The sequence below is a fragment of the Rhagoletis pomonella genome, unplaced genomic scaffold, assembly GCF_013731165.1.
Source record: "Rhagoletis pomonella isolate Grant_MI unplaced genomic scaffold, Rhpom_1.0 Rhpom_scaffold_00003, whole genome shotgun sequence".
Classification (NCBI taxonomy): Eukaryota; Metazoa; Arthropoda; class Insecta; order Diptera; family Tephritidae; genus Rhagoletis; species Rhagoletis pomonella.
In genome coordinates, this window is record NW_023458557.1 from 90,711,911 (window position 1) to 90,730,200 (window position 18,290).

The following is an 18,290-nucleotide window of genomic DNA, read 5'->3' on the forward strand; positions in this document are numbered from 1 at the left end:
TCTTAAGTGAGCTTACAAATTGGGATATTTAAACCCTAGATGCCTGACGAGTTCTCAAGGATTAAAAATGGTTTAGCAAGGGGGAGTGAAAATTCTTAGTCGGGGTATCACAACGGGCCTTAATTCGTGGCTTATGTGTGTCCCTGCGTAGCAGTGACATACATATCTACCTACCTACCTACCTGCCTAGTATTGGTACTCGTCATCTTTGCAGCATTGGTACTATAGTACAGTGTCCCTTGATGACACCGGTGAGGACTTTTACAGCTGATCTATTAAGTTTCAAGAGGTCTTTCATCTTTTTCCTACTAAGCCATGATAATATTGAGATCTCACAGTCTTCCGGTTTTTCCACATGTCATTTGTAAAGGCCAAAGTGTTTCCACCAATTTTCCTAACGTCATTACCGGACGGTGGTAGTACGAAGTTATGCGCCTTGTTAATTGACATATCAGAGCCACATCTGGCCATCTTATGCGCCTACTCGTTCATATTTTTTTTTATGTCCGGGTACCCAGAATAGAGTGACGTTAAAATTGCTCAGTGATGTCAACGTGACACGACATTTTCATCATTTTCAAGGCTGCTTGTATATCGTCAAAGATAGCTGCTTTATCGTCTAGAACTGTACTGCTTAGTAAAAGACTAGCCGCCCTCTCTATAGCGTAGATATCTGTTTGTAAGACACCACCATAGTTCGGCAGACGAAAACATTGTTTGGTCTGCAGCTCCCCTAAATAGACACCGGATCCAGTTGCTTGCCCCATCTATGAACCATCAATGTAGATGAATATACCGCCTCCGCTACTGGGAGTGTTTTATCCCATTCTTCTCTCCTGCAGTTGCCACCTGTAAAGGTTCCAGAAAGTCCTCCAGAAGTTCCTTAATCGAGTACTTTTAGGACTATTTTGGCCCAAAGAAAAGTAGTGAGCATAAAGAATTTCTCAGTCCAAAGTACGGGATATCGTGTACCAGGTCGCAGTGATAAAGCTAGGTACATTACCCTTATCACATATACCTACAGCTCACTTAGAATAATATCAAAAATCATTTTTAGTTAATTTGTGTTGCATATGCAGGATATTGGTTGCTAGTTCTTTATTGTAAAAGAATTTTCAGCGAGCGGAGATTTCTCGCAGCCCATTACCACAATTTCCAAAGCCTTTTTTCTTACCTGAATTCTAGCAGAATACGTACTTTACACACCTACACCATCCATATATATGGATTTGCACTCACTTTATCACATTCTTAGTTTTTGTTGTATAGTTTTTACTTATATCACAGCTTACTTAGTTCTTACTAAGTTTTCCTCGCCACTACCTTTTTTGTAATTCAAAGTTTTTTTTTTACTCAAGTTACTCGTATGCCATGTATATTGTATGTGTATTTATGTACATTGGTGTGTGCGTGTGCATATATCAAGTATTTTATAGCCGGAAACCCTCGGCCAACGAAAATGTGCTTGCGAGAAACAAAAAGACACAAACACAAAAAAAGCTGCACAAAGCACCTACAAGTTTGCATGTAAACAAATGATTTAGTATGCGTGCGCTCCGAAAACTTTAAAATTGTTCAATAAACTGAATTTTGGGCAATTGGAAAGAAAGCTACAGCTGCTGTTTCTTACGCTGCTCCTTATAGCTTTATAATCACTTGCAGTACGAATGCTCGCAGGTGCAGATTTGTTGTTGGAGAGCGTGCTCTGCTCTCCAACTGCGTGCGAGTACTACATAATATTATTGTTGTTGTTGTTGTTAGCTGCCTACTATAATGGAAAGTGAAATCTAAGTGTTTGAATGTCAAGAATTGAACGTCAGGGTGTGGAAAATGGAATGAATTTGGTGTTGAAGTTGGTTAGAGAGAATTCCAGCTACGAGCAGTACTCAAAGCCATTTAGCGCTCTTAAGTGAAAGCTTTTTACTTATGCAAGTCAGTTGGAGAATAATGCTACTCAGAACAGTAATCATTTTTGTTTTTCTTATACATTAAACTTTTTCGACCTAAAAAAGAATACTGTGTGGGCAATTCTTAGGACTATTTTTTCCTTTTCAAGAGCTCCAGAACTATTTAAAAGCTACTCAAAACAGTTTCTTATTTGCCTTTTCGCCTCATCTCGTATGCTGCGTGAATCTGGAATAGATAATTTTTGAATAAATATTTTTTGTCAAAATGTTCAGAATTTTGTTTTTCGTTTTCAAGAACTCTAGTACATTTGAAAGCTTCTCAGAGCAGATTTTTTTGTCTTTTGGCGTCATTCCATTTGCCAAATTCCTAGACAAGGAAAATTTGATCCAGGCATGCAAATCATTCTGGCAGAGCATCGAAGCTCTTATTGTCGCTGAAGGCGATTTTGTGAATTAACAAACATATAGACTATAAGTCACTTACTTGGCTCTAAATTTCAATGAAATGCAATAAATTGTCAAAGCATTATACGAATTCAAGTTAAAAGGTCGTTTAAGTCCTCAATCACCTCACGCACCCTGTATATTAGAATTTAGAAATTGTATCACATTCAGAACACTCAATGTTTTTTTTATCAAGAAAGTCGTTGTACTGAGTAACTGCAAGCGATCAAAGCTCGCTTGTCATCTTGCACATTTTCCGTTTTTTTTTTACAATTTAATAATTTAATGCTTCAATTGCATGGATTTTTTTTCAACACTCAAAATTCAAATCACTTCACACTCCTTTCGTCGTTGCTTTGGAGCTTCTTCTGGCTTTTATATTCCTTTCACTTTCAAAACAAACAAGCTTATGAACATACCATTGGGCTTTTCTAAGCTTTTGCGTAGTTGTAAAAGCTATCAAATGTGTCATGTGTGCGGACACGAACTGTCAACCGACTAACCGAGTGGCCGACAATTGCGCCGACTACCCCACAACGCCGGCGCCCTCAACTGCTTGGCTGGTTCTTCGGTTTGTTGTGGTGTTACAAAGCCAAGAGTTTTCGGTCTTGCAACGTTTTTCGTGTATTCTCGCCAATTCTCTTTTGAGCATGGTTCCACTTTTTGTTGTTTATACTGTGTTTGTTTTTTTTTTTGCTTGCATACGTTGCTACAAGAAAAAAGGAATACACTTGTGTGCTGCTGTCTGCTGCTGGGATTGGTTTTCGCCAATCGTGGCGAGTAATAGTCTCGTGCATTGCGGAGAATTAAGTTGCGGTCCGCAGCAGCAGCAAGTGACGCGGACTAAAACTACGGCCCAACGTCGAATGGGCTGAAAGTGTAGATACTAAGTGCTAGCAAAATCAGAAAAAAATGTCTAAAATAATAATAGTATAAATAACTTTGTGCAAAAGTTACGCATATTGAACTGTATTGCTATAATTGTGCTTGGTTATCAGTTTGCAACACTACTTCGTAGCTGCTTAGCAGAAAATTTTCAGTGATGTGAAGAAAATTCTTGCTTTTCTCATATACTGCGTACTTTAGCATTTTTTGCAGTTATTTAAAAAGTAAGCATATTAAGTATTTGTAAAAAATGCCAATCATATATGGAATGTGTGAAATCGCCGCTGCGAATATTTCGAAAATTCTTATTTTTTCAGCTGGAATAAGTTGTCATAAAAATATCACAAAATTTTATATAATCAAGCAATAAAGTAGGGAAAAAACAACGAAAACAATGCTGCAGCGGCAATAACACAAGTAAAACAATAACAATAACACGAATGTTAAGCAAAAACAATGTGTGCAAGCGAATCGAGTCACCAAAAACCCATTTTTGGGTGTGTGAAATGGATATTAACGAAGCGAAGCGCACAAACACACTAACAAAAGTGGCTGCAATGAGCGCGTGGCTTATGTACATACATACTAATGTGTTGCATGTGTGTGTGTGTGCTTGTCTATATATGTAAATGCGTAAGACAACTACTACATCAACTTTACGGTATTTTTTGTGCTGCTCGTGCTGCACCCAACATCAAATGCGCGGGTGGGTTTTAATGCCTCGTAGCGGTCACCGGGGCGTATGAGTAACAAAACCGATAGCCACGGCAGCGCCGTCGCTGTTCCCATTCCCTGGCTAATGTCAGTATACATTTTGTATTTGTTAGTGTATGTGTGTGTTTTGTTTGCGCGTGTCGTAAAAATGCCCAGGTGGAGTTAATGGTCAGCACCTATAAGTGTAAAAATGTGTTCGTGTGAAAGTTTTATGTGTGTGTGTTGGTTGGGCGGTGAAGGGTATAAAGTAGACGGAATGTTTGTTGGTGGAGATGGTAGTGTTCGTTATACATACATGTACATATGTATATGTAATGGCGTTCAAAGTGGGTTGGGAAGTGTGAAAAAAGCGAGAAAAAATTTAAACAAAAATGGGTCGTCTAGTTCGATTAACTGATAAGAATGTAGAAAAAGCCATTTAAATATACCAAAAGAAATCGTTAAAAAAGTTTTCAATAGTTTTGTACTTATACAAGATTTTTCCGTCATATTTTATAAAATCCAATAGCAGTGCAAGCAAAAAAATAAATTCCTGTATATTCCTGAGCAACAAAAAAGCAAAAAATTTTGGTATCAAACAATTTTCTTAATTTTCGTTTGTCTACTACGTTTGTGTCCAAGAAAAAAAGAAATAGCAACGAATGCTTTGCAAAAGAGAAGAGCCAAAGGAGCGCTAGCGCATTCTAGTCGAATGCGTTGTAATTGTAAGGTGGTAATTGTGTGTTTAGCAAAAGCGTGGAGAGAGCATAAGGTAGAGAGACACAGCAAGGATACTAAAAATAACGCTAGCAAAGAGGTAGTAGTTTTTGTTTTTTTTTAAGAAAAATTATAGGTTGTATACTAATTTTCAGCATTCTTATAATATAGCTTGGAATAAACGATTTTTAGTGAAATTAATTTTAAAATCTAAAATTATATTCGACTTAATATCTATTGATATACATATCGACCACTTTTCGCGAAATTATACTATGTGCCAGAAACCAAATTTTACAGGAGAGAAACATCAAAAAAAGGAGGAGGTAATCAGTTCGCTGGCATATTTTTTTATGTATGTTATCGCATAACTTTTGATCACGTGAACTGATTTCGATAATTCTTTTTTTTTTTTGTATCGGAAAGGTGTTACTTCAAGAGGGTCCCAAACTAATTTGCTTAAGATCCGTTCATTAGATGGTGGTGCTTTTCGCTTAAAAAGTTTATATTTTTTACTAAGTGCGCACAAAATACTTTTGATATTTTCATCCACAAGAAGAAAATGCATTTAAACGGAACTGGCGGCCTATATGTAGTAGTGATTTAAATTGCGCGCTTCCATTAGGTAGGGTCTGAGCTCAAGCCCGATTTCCGACCAACATAAAACAATAAAAAAAAAACAAAAAAAAAATGTTTTTTTTTTTTTAAACAGCGGTCGCCACTCGGCAGACAATGGCAAACCTCCGAGTGTATTTCTGCCATGAAAAACAGCTTCTCAAAAAAATACAGTCGCCGTTCGGAGTCGGTGTAAACCTGTAGGTCCCTACTCTTTGTGTGACAAGATAAAGGCGCACACTGCAAATCGGAGTAGAAGCTCGGCCAAACACTAACATATGTGTAAGCGCCAATCTATTATTATTATTATTATTATTATAGGGACATCAGCTACTATGTGTTACCGTGTGATACGTTGTTGGTGTAGAAAACATTTGCGTCAAAAGTAAATTCCGAAAAAATATCAAATACGATAATTTCTCGCAAAGGGGCCGATATGTATGTGAATATCAGGGACGTGAAACTGATGAGTAATTTGGTCGGTTCGGTTCAGCGGCTCTAGCCTTTTTTCCTTTTTGTGATTGGTTCGTCAAAACGGTTCTTTGTCTTTAAACCGGGGTTTCGTTGACCGGGGCTATCGCCTCGCTCTTTCTGATATAGTCAAGTACTTGGGTTCGATTATAAATGTGAAGCTATCGTGGAAGCAAAATATCGAAGAGGTAGGGAGGAAGACTTCATTAAATCTGTAGGTATCACTGCAGGAGATAAATAGCTAAAAAATCAGGCCTCTTTCCCAATGTTATCTCCCAGCTCCATAACCCCATAATTAAAACAATTATGTGGTCAGTATAGTTAAGCGTGTGCAATACTGACCCTTTGATATCGCAGGTAAGACAGCTGCAGCAAGGGACGCAGTCGGCCTTAGGGCGCCGCGGTGCACCGGTTGACTAAGTGACTCGGGATCTGGACATGGATCGCTGTATAACTAGTCTAAAACTAATTAGCTTTTTCTTCATCCACATCCGATTTAGAGATGAGTGGAGGGGAGGAGGCAGGACAGTGAAAGCAAGGAGACCCCGGAATGGCTCGGAGCCTGACAGAAACGTCGATAGAGGAGTCTCTTCTGGGTAATTCTTCATCAACATTAAAATTATGCTCCCAGCTCACTTTAGGTTTCCAAGTAGAGTTTGTTGCTATTGAGGAAGTAGTCAGCACTTTAGATTAGGTAAGGTTGAAGCGGCTGCCTTCATCCAATGTAGGAGAGGCCCAATGGGCCCATTGTGATACCAGTTGAACAAGAACCAGTTGGTTCGAGAATCCCTGAATGCCTTTCAGCACTTTATTCAGCTATAAATTTTATATTGCGGTATGAGCATTGTGGAGTTATACTTTTAAACAACAGTTCTCAGTGCTGGTGGGATAGACATGCATGCAGTGATATTAAACATCGCACTGGATCCTCATGGTCGCAGCTGCTTGAAGGGCGATAAGGTGGAATAATCGTCTCTTGGTAGTTCAATTTTAAGAGGATTTTGTTGTGCCCTTTTGGGTAGAGTTCCACTGCGATTGGAAAAGGATTGTCATATACGAAGGTTGCCGAGAAGTTTCCAATCGTAGACTCATTCATATATCATTCTCAGAACAGGAATTATAAACCCTTAGAAAGCTATTGCTACCGGCAGGCAGATTTAAAGAATTAGTTGTGCTGGTGAAGGGTCTTTTGCTCGAAATAGTCAGCAAAGCATTAGCGACCGAAGCGACCGAGAACATATTATCCAATAACTAATTAGACGAGAGTCTCGTGGAGAATACGTATTCTTTAAAAGAAAAACATACTTTTCCCATTTCAAATCATTAATAATTTGTATAATTTTATATTCCTTTTTTTTATTAAAAATTTACAAACATATAAAAATGTACCAAAAAAAAAAATATGTTCATGTTTCTAACGACGACAATCAAAGTACCATTGCTTCCCTGCAGAGAAAGCTACCAGTTTTGAACCAGAATGCTACCAGTTTGCGTTTCAGTCTAACTAGTTCACGTTGCAACCTTTTCCAATGTCAGCGACTGGTATTTTTAACATGGCAGTGTAATAGGAGATGCCAATTTTCAGCTCCTGCATCAGCGTCCTACCAGTAGAAATACTAGTAGAATCATACCAGTTGACGGGATAGACTGTCAATTCATCCCCCGTGAAAAACATAAGTATGCCATTTTGCTCGCAGCGCCGCAACAGTGGCAAATGTCGATTGCGCAAAACTGTGGCACGTCATTCGAGGGATTCGAGTTCGAATTCCAGAGGAGGAATCTTTATTTTGTTTTTTATTTTTATTTTTTAATTTTTTATTGATATATTTTGTTTAATTTTTGAATTGTATCGTTTTAAAAACAACAAAAAAATATTTATTTTACTTTTTTATGGACTCGAATCTGAGATCTCAGAACCAGAATCGGTAGTCTACACCCGACGCCAGAGAAGACATTTTTGAAAAAAAAAAAACAATTAAAAGCATTTTAATTTTGGTTTTGGCAATTGAAAGGCAGATGTCGCTGATCGCAAAAGTTGTTCGAAATCGCCGAAATGGTAGCACATTAACCAGAACTTGTCCTTTTACTGGCTGGTTTGGCTTTTCAATGCGCAGAACTGCTATGATCGTAGTCCATGACAAACTGGTGTGACTTCCCTATTTAATACCAGTTTTCGAACTAAAATTTCTACTAGAGACGCAGAATAATAATTATTTCATGTTGGAGTTTTAAAAGAGTTATCCAAATTTTCGTAAGAATTATAAAAGTCTTTTGAAAATAATTTTGTGTGAAAAAATTTTTTTAAGTCATCGATAACTATTAGTTTACGACCTATATAATATAAGTCTTCTCATAATAATTATCAGCGAGATAAATATTTTTAAGTCTTCAAAGAATTTTATTTTGAGACTTATATTATAAAAGTCTTTTGATAATAATTATGAGTGCGAAAAAAATTGTGTATATAGTCCCGAACAGAACCTAAACTACTACTCCCAAACCAGTCCCCAAATAATTCTAAAATGCTCCTGAACAAGTCCCGTCTTTTAAGACTTAAAAAATTTTTTCGCGCTCATAATAATTATGGAAAGAGTTTTATTATATAAGTCTTAAAATAAGTCTTTGAAGACTTAAAAATATTTATCTCTCTGATAATTATTATGAAAGGACTTTTTTAATATAAATCCATGAATAATAATTATAGATGACTCGAAAAAAATTTATCTTAATATAATGATTATAGATTGACTTTTATTCTTTTCTCTTGTAATAGTTATGTCCTTGATTTCTTCAAACTAAATAGTTTACTTTTTTCTACGAGGAACTGGTAGATTTATAGCTCATAACGAACTGGCATGCCTTTTATCCCTAAATAAAAGTTAATGAACAGGAATTTTTGCATACGATTTCAGCTTGTCACTGCATTATTCACACACATTTACATACATATGTATGTGCATAGTACATATGCGTCCTGCAAAAAATGTGATGAATTCGGGATGGCTCCGGGAAGAATCGCAAAGGAACATGCGACTATCCCATGAAGAGACTAACTGTTCCTCTTTGTACCAGGAAGGCTATCAAAATCGACTAGTCGCTTTAAAAAAAAATAAAAAGGAACAGTCCAGCGCCTTCGTCTTGGCCTGCAGGCTGTATCGGAGATACAGCCGCTAAATTTAAACGTAGAATACGTGGTATGGTTAAGAGCATATCCAAGTAAAAAAACAAAAGCACACACTAAGCAAAAAATATCGATAACAAAAGCGATAATAATATCGGTAGCAAAATCGATAAAAACATCGATAAAGAAATCGATGAAAATATTGATATCAAAATCGAAAAAATATCGAAAGCAAAATCGATAACAATACTGATTACAAAATCGATTACAAAATCTATCAAAATATCGATTACAAAATCGATAACAAAGTCGATAACAAAATCCATAACAAAATCCATAAAAATATCGATACCAATATCGATAGCAACATCAATAAAAATATCGAATATAAAACCTATAAAAAAATCTATAACAATATCGATAGCAAAATCGATAAAAATATCGGTAACAAAACCGATAAAAGTATCGATGACAAAATCGATAGCAAAATCGATTACACAATCGATAACAAAATCGATAAAAAATATCGATAACAAAATCGATAAAAGTATCGATCATTATATCGGTAAGTTCCGAAAATATCGATAGCAAAACCAATAACAATATCGATAACAAATTCGATAAAAATATCGATAACGAAAGCAATAATAATATCGATAGCTAAATCGTAAACAAAATCAATAAAAATATAGATGACAAAACCGGTAAAAATTATCGATTACAAAATCGATTAAAATACCGACAACAAAATCTATAAAAATATCGGTAATAAAATCGATAACAAAATCGATAAAAATATCGATAACAAAATCGATAAATAATCTATCATAAAATCGATTACAGTGTCGATAACAAAATCGACAACAAAGTCAACAAAATATCTATAACAAAATCGAGAAAAAATATCGATAACAAAATCGAAAAAATACCGATCATTATATCGATAAGTTCCGAAAATATCGATAGCAAAATCAATAACATTATCGATAAAAATTTCGATAGCAAAATCGATAAAAACATCGGTAATAAAACCGACAAAGTATCGATTATTATACCGATAAACCCCGAAATATGTACTTACGGACACATACATACTTTTTGTCTCCTTCCCACGCCTCCAATGCGTGCACGTGTTTGCAAAATGATGACGAGGTGATGTTGTATGGAAAATCATTTATGCCCATATATTTGAATAAAATAAACATATATAGAAGATATCAACCAATACTTCCCATATACCAAACGAAAGGAAAACTCTTGAATTTTTGATTAAAGAAAACAAAAACAAAATCATTCGAGCGGTTTTCGAGCATTTTGGTAATGAAAAAAATTTGCAAATTTTTTCAACAATTTTTTGCCTTAAAATACTCAATATTTGTTAAATTTATATAAAATTTGTACCCGATAATATTTCTACTGCTCCAAAGAACCTATATCCCGAAAATGAAAGTTATATATGCCAACAATAAGTAGCTAGAGCACTTTAAAGGCTCAAAATTGACCCCAAAATAAGGCAATGTTTACCGTTGTTTTTACGACAGAAACCGAATTGGTTATTTACAAAAATGAATCTGTCGACAGGGTTGGAATTTTATCTTTGAAACGCCACACTTTTCTTTGAAATCGCTTTATTAGTTCTCGTGCAATAAGCGTTTTTGTGAAGCTCTAAAAATTACAACTACAACATTTGAACATAGCCCCCATACCTTAAGGTAAGACGTATTCTACGTCAAAAATGTAAACTTTGGCAAGCTGCGATTCGAATTGGGGCTTTCAGGTTTGCTAAGCGAATACTCTCTCGCTTCGTCGCACAATTTTTTGTAGGGCAGGTACATACAGTCTAAATACGAGTCCAATTGAAAATGTGTATATTTCTACATATATTTTAATGTTTATGTGAAGCTGTATGTTTTTGTGTGTGAAAAGTTTGACAGTATATGACAAATTGTATAAACCTAAGTGGGCTAAAGTCGTATGCCAAACAAAATGACAATAAAACACATAAAAACTTAGATACATGTGCATACATGAATTCATAAAGACTTGCTATGTGCTATGTATATATGTATGTACGTAGTGTAGCGTAGATCTGCTGACAGCAGCAATCACATTGACAATTACTTGACAACTGTGCTATACCCCCCGTACTTGAACTGTGACGAAATACTGTTGTTGCTGCTATTGTTGTTGGCATTACAACATCGTCGGTGATTTCTCAAGTGTTCATTGAGGGTTTGGCTGCAAAATGGCGCATGAAAAATGCATGAAGTGAGGTGCCTACTGCCACACACACGCAGGAGACCTCATATACTATAAATTTAAAATTAGAAAAGAAAAAAATAAACATGTGAAGGTAGAGATGAGTGCGATGCAATACATTGATTATGCACACATGTAGCATTGACTAGCAGAAAAATGTGTGAATAGGCACTTAATGGGATTTAATTGAAGCCCCAGGCCGAAGAAGAAAAAAATGAGAATTAAAGACTAAAAAGTTGTATTTAAAGATTAAAATATACTTTAATAGAATGATAGATTTGTTACAAAAAGGAGACCTTCTGTAGTGAATACTCGGTACACAGAATAATTATAGCTTTTTGATTCCTCTTCTTTTGCCTAGCCGTTGGATGTACTTCAATCCGGCATTACAAGGCTGGATGGAATAAAGTCTCTCTACTCTAAAAACTAGAGACAGAGAAGGTGGAACTCCGTTTAAAAATGTGTGTTTATACGCATACCTGAAATATTACATTGCTGGAAAAATCCGGGAGCCAAACTTTATCAGATGGTGCCAAAGTGAAGAAATATGACAAAGTATTGATCTTTTTGAGAATATTTAAAAGGTAATTTCGATGAAAAATAAAAGGTTAAACTTTTCATTTTGTTTGTTGATTGTTCCGACAATTTAGGAGTATGATGCATTTTTGAACGAATTTCCGTCCTTCTTTGTCAATTTCGGTTTGGCGACAAATCGGTTTCGGGGTTTTGCCATTTTCAGTGTAATTTTTTAAACGAAAGGAAGAACCTCCAACAACAGGTTTCCTCTAAAGGAGTCGAGTATCTGGGGGTATTTTATATGAAGGCTAACGGGGAAATCAGAATAACAGTTTGGAGTAATACCTTACAGCCGAATTGCTCTGCATCCTTCTTCTCCGGGCGGATATTGAGCCAATCCCGGACCAGAAACATATGCTGAGTTTGCCAGAGACGACTCCATTTTAACTCCACTTCGGTGAAATTCTTGCAACGGATGGAGTCACCTAAGAAAATGTTCTGGTCTTAGGTTTCGTTGGGAGTGCACCACAAGCTTTGTGGCCCCCTGTTATTCAAGCCAAACGGCTTCATCCGCCTCCACGACTACCCGCTCGCGCAATGCGCAGGAGCGAACTAGCACCTAAAGAGCCTGTACGGCTCCAAGAAGCTCCTCTGAGTAACATTAAACCTCCCCACCCCTTCACACCTCCCAGCACTCTACCAGCCCTGCCAGGTCGCGTGTGCGAGCCAAGAAGCAGCTCTTGGTTGCTACCACCATCAGCTTCGTGTGTCAGAACAGAGTATACCGGAATGTGGCGTCAGTCAAATGCAACACATGCCTTGGCTGGTGCCACTTCCGCCTATGAGCTGGCCCGCGCACCACATACGAGTGGACAAGAACCTACTGCGTCCTCTGCTGCAGAAAACTGCCGCCGCAGACAACATCGCACCCACTGCAACTACCCACCAACGGGTAGCAACAGCAACTGCGGTGAGTACAACAGGCCCATGGTAGACCCCGCACCTCCTTCACCCCCCGTATCGCGACCAGCATCCCAAGGCATACGAAACTTCTACAACTGAACCGAAAACGGACTCCAGAGCAAGTTTGAAGGTAAAGCAGTCTTAGTCAATAACAGTGCACCACTAATTTCATCAGCGGCTAAGTGAAGGTGGCTATCTGAAAGGCGAAAGCCTCCAAAGCCATTGGACCCGACGGAATTTGCATGCTGATGCTGAAGCATTTGGGGCCCGCGGTAGAAGCATACCTCACGGAGGTCCTCAACCTGTCAATGGCCACTCTCAATACTCCTGATATATGGAAATAAGGGAGAGTGGCCCCACTGATGAAACCGGGGAAATCCGTCAACAACGGAGACTCTTATCTCTGCTACTCCCGTACTTCATCCACCACCCCAGCAAAGCGTCAGCATGGTTTCCGTAAAGTACACAGAACAACAACAGAACTTAACATCATAAACACCCAGATAACTCATGGCCTAAACCGCAACCGGCCCTGTGAAAGAACAGTCCTAGTAGTCAGTAATCTCTCAAGAATAAACCGCGAAACTTAGAAGAATAAAACAAGGTTCCACAAGGTGGTGTCCTCTCCTCATTACTGTTCAACTTCTACATCTCGAAGCAACCCCAACCACCTGCGGGAGTTTTCTAATCTCAAACGCTGACGACTGCTATTGGCGTCTGGAAATAGAATTGATGACCTCTGCTTAAAAGTAAACGGCTATCTCTACAGCCTTTCTCGCTCCTTCACAGCAAGGAGTTTAACACTCTCCCCAACGAAATCAACGGCCACCCTCTTCAACAGCTGGGCGAAGGAGGTGAGGCTTCAATTAGGCATTCATGTCGATGGCACACCAATACGGACAGTGAACAACCCAAAAATTATATGGGTCACTTTTGATAGCTTGCTCTCCTTCTCGCGCACACAACCGCAGTTGTCAACAAAGTACAGAGCCGCAACAAGGTGCTTAAGTCGCTCGCCGACAGCACCTGGGGCAAAGACAAAGAAACGTTGCTGGCAACATAAAAAGCAATTGACCGGCCGGTTCTAAACTATGCTGCACCTGTTTGGTCGCCGGGGACAGACTTGCCAGAACGCCGCACTCCGGACACCGACAGGGTGCCTTCTGACGTCGCCTGAGCACCACCTACACAGCGATGCTAAAACAGTTTCCGTAAGGGACCACAACGAAATGTTCTATAAACAGTTTCTGGTGGGGTGCCATTGCCATGGCCCAATTACGGTCTGGATACTGCAGACGCCTCATCAGCTACGTGTCTAGACTTGACTCCAATATCCGCGATGAGTGTGGAGACTCCGCGAACGACTCCCACCACCTCTTCACATGCCAGCTCAATCCCACTCAACTAACACCCCTCTCCTTTTGGTTCGACCCTATTGAAACTGCTCGTCTCCTGGAGGGAAATTATTGATGGATGAACCGAAATAGGCGGGGCCTATTAGTGCCGCTACAACAATAAATAAACATTGACAAGATGAAACGCCGTTCAAATCCGCCCTAACATACAGAAGTGTATTGAGAATAAAGTGGAATGTGCAATGTACTATCTACATAGGAGCGGAGGCTGAAAAATTTTGAGCCTAAGTACCTCTAAGTATCATGAATGTCTTTTGCTGCATGTCACTAATTGTTTAGTAGTATAAATATAAAATTACATGTCATTAACATAATTACGGTTGCAGAAATTGAGTCGTAAACATCACCATGAGGGATTCAAACGTCATCAAATTCCTCACAGATAAGAACAAAACACCGACGGAAATATTTTGAAAAGATGTCTTCAGTTTATGAAGAGGCTGTACCTTTATTTGCTACCCCTAACTATTGGAGCCGTGAATTCAAGCATGGCAGGGACTTGCTGGAAATTGATTCCAGGTGACAGCGGCCAAATAATGCCATTACCGAAGAAAATATTGGAAAAGTAAAAAAAAACGTGTTCTAGAAGTTCGGCGAATCAAGTTGTGGCAGATAGCCATTGGACCAGCAGCGCCGAGTTACAACTTCGCAGACATCTTTGGACGTCTGTTACGCTAATCGGGGCGACATTTTTTCTCGCATTGTCACTGTGTATGACGTGTGGATCCGGTATTATAATACCGAATTAAAACAGAAGTCTATGCAGTGGATACAAGAGGGAGAAAAGCCAGCGCGGAAGTTCAAGGTGGAAAGGAAATGGATTGTGAGTTATTCTGTTCATCGACTTTCTTCCTGAGAAAACTACAATTAATTGTATGTCGTAAACTTTAAACACCTAAAAAATATATTAAAGGGGTACGTAAAGTACCATCAAAGTCATATTATGAATTTTTGCAGTGTTAAGTAATACTTGGTTGTCGTTTCAAGTTCTCTAAGCATTTATTTAAGCTTTTAAAGTTTACGATATACAACAATACGACACTTACGGTACCTTTGTGAATGCCTCCAATGAATGCAGACTAGTATGTCGCATTGTTGACAAAAGTGTGTCTAGTGTTTGTAGAGAAATGTAGAGGCAAACTTACCAAAGGAGTCCTGCTGTTGCAAGACAGCAACTGGCCAAGACGAGCAGTAAAGCATGTTACTCGGGTGTACGTGGCGTATGAGTAACTTTCTTAACTGCTAATTTTTCATATAAAAAATCTTTGAGCATTTTCATTTGACCACTCATTATTTCGTATTTATCCATCGATTTTCTTCATCACTAACTTGATTCTTTATTTAGGCTTTAATACTAATGCAAAAATTTCGCACAGAACCTGTTATTTTTTAAATTTTTCTTCTGTTAAAGCTTGATTTTTTTCAAGTTTTCATTAAAAAATAAAAACAGCTGGAATGATTAATTAATTTGTCTGAAACTATAAGCCTTATCGGAAAGTGATGTATATACGGATTTATTATAGAGAATTTCATTGGCTTTCATTTGCCGTAATTTATATTAAGATTTTTAATTTGGTTCGTAAGATATACGTGATTAAAATGAACCAATTTTTGCTTTAAGCTATTCAGCAACGGTAAATTGCAAATATCTTGAAAATGTATCAATAGAAAAAAAAATTAACTCGATTTGCGGAATCACGGAGCAATTCTACATAGGAATTGGATAGTGGCATCCATAGAACATTTTTGCTGTAAACCAGTGATAACAGAAAAGGTATATTTGAGCCACAGGGCGTATGAGTAACACATTTTTTTTGACAGCTCAAAAAAATCTTACAGAGCGATTCTAGCAGCCGTATTTCAACTCATCGCCGTCCTTCGCGGTCGGTAGGATAAATTTATCAACTCGTTTGCGAGTTTTATCTACTTTAGTTATATTTCTTTCAAATAAAAAAGAACTTTTCTTCTTAGTTATGCAGCACCGAAGCACTATCACATGAAATAAGTACAAGTAAAATAAAACACGTTTAAATACTTGTAAATACGTACAAACTGCTAAAACAGCTGATATTGTTATGCCATTGTAATGTGTTGGTAAATAAATATATACACATGCGCATACAGATACGCCGACATTTTAAATGGATAACACGTGTGCTGTTTTGTAGAGGGAAAAGAATAAAAAAAAAACTTGTAAAAACGAGAGAAACGGCGTTGAGTGCAAGAGCGCGTACTTACATACATTTGTCGAAACAATAAGCTAAATTTATAAGTTCTCCACCCATCAATGTTACGCAATCTCAGCAAACCACTGAAAAGCAACAACATTGTTATCCCTCATAACAACAACTTTACAGAATCTGCAGAAATAAAAACAAATACAGACATGCGTATTGAAAAATAGAGAATAGAGGCGGCGAACCATTAAAGGTGAAGGAGTCGGTATACCGCTCCTTCGAAGCAATTGGTTTTGTGGGCGAGAGCGCAAAAATTTAAATGGAACAATTTCAAAAGTTCTATGCTTTCATAAAAAAGGCAAAAGAAGAAGAAGAAGAAAGAGAAGAAAAAACAAAAGTTATAAAGTAGCATTTAAAAAAAAAAAACAACGATAGTAAATGGTAATTTTCTAAATCAGCAGTGAGCTTGCTCCGGATTTGAGAAAACGCACGCACAACCTCAGGAAACTCAAAGCATGCACGCACACACGCGCAAACATGTATAGTATATGCAGCTACGAATATGTATGTGTGTAGGTAAGCGTGAATGGACATATAAGGTGAGCGGAAGGTGTCTGACAAGGCCAGGAAAGCTATGCAGACAGGAAATTTAGGTGAATGGTTGAGCGATAAGCGGAAAATGCTGAAATGAAAGGTGAAATAAAAATTAATAGAATTGGAAAATAAGTAATTTGTATACAAATTTTTTGGTAACAATTTTCATTTGTGGGCAGGAGAATTGTCGTAAATTTTTTAGTGCTATTTTATGTAAAAAAAATTAGTTTGGTCAAATTTATTGCGCATACTAATGAATCAACGAGTACAACGTGATAAGTGACATTTAACTAATGATGAATTCTGATTTCATGAACTACATACTAGCTATATATACACATACAGTCAGCGCCAAAAATATGCATACCTTGATGTTTTGACGATTTATTTATTTACATATATTTTTGCTACCAAATTTTCCTTATCTTTTATAAAAATATAGTTCATACAACGGCAAAAACTTTTTTTTTATTTTACACAGAAAAAATGCAAGAAATTTGCATCGAAATTTTCAACTCGATTTCTAAAAAAACACCTTTCAAGTCGCTAAAAGTTACCGCTGATTTTTGAGAATTTTTTTCTCGAGGTTATTGCGCATTTTGTTTGATATAACGCATCAACAAAATCGATTTTTTTATGGAATCAAATGCGCAGCACCCTCAACAAAAAAATCTCAAAAATCAACGGTAATTTTTAGCGACGCGAAACACGCCCTTGTTTAGACATCGAACTGAAAAGTTGAAAATTTCCATAAAAAGATTCATATGAAATTGAAAAAATGTTTATTGTGGCTTTTGCTGGGGAATGAACTATATTTTTATAAAAAAATTAGAAATATTTAGTATGGAAAATATAAATAAATAAAATTGTTAATATGTCAGGGTATGTATAGTTTTGACGCTGCCTGTATACAAACATTTGAGACATTATTTTTTAAGTTGGCCAGATTTCTTAAAAAAAGATGCCACGTCTCCGATTCGCTTCGAATTTTTTTTCTTTTTTTTTCTTCGGAGATATGATCTGTAAAAGTTCGAATTTTTCGTGACTCTGACCAATCGTGTACTTCTTCAAATCGTTGTGTCTTCGGTTCTGCTTAACGTCGTTTTAAAGCTAAAGAAACGAGCTTCACATTTCCAAGTATAAAATGGGCATGATTGTCCTAAAGTTAATTTAGCTATTAACAGTTGAACTTTGTGAAGTTTATTTGCATACTGAAGACCAGTAAATGAGGTATTTAAAATTACACCAACGTAATCCTTGTTTAATTCTCTATAGAAAAACCTCACACACATCACAGGCAGCATCAAATCACATCAGAGTACATCACACCGAATCACATCAGATCACATCACATCACATCACATCACATCACATCACATCACATCACATCACATCACATCACATCACATCACATCACATCACATCACATCACATCACATCACATCACATCACATCACATCACATCCCATCACATCACATCACATCACATCACATCACATCACATCACATCACA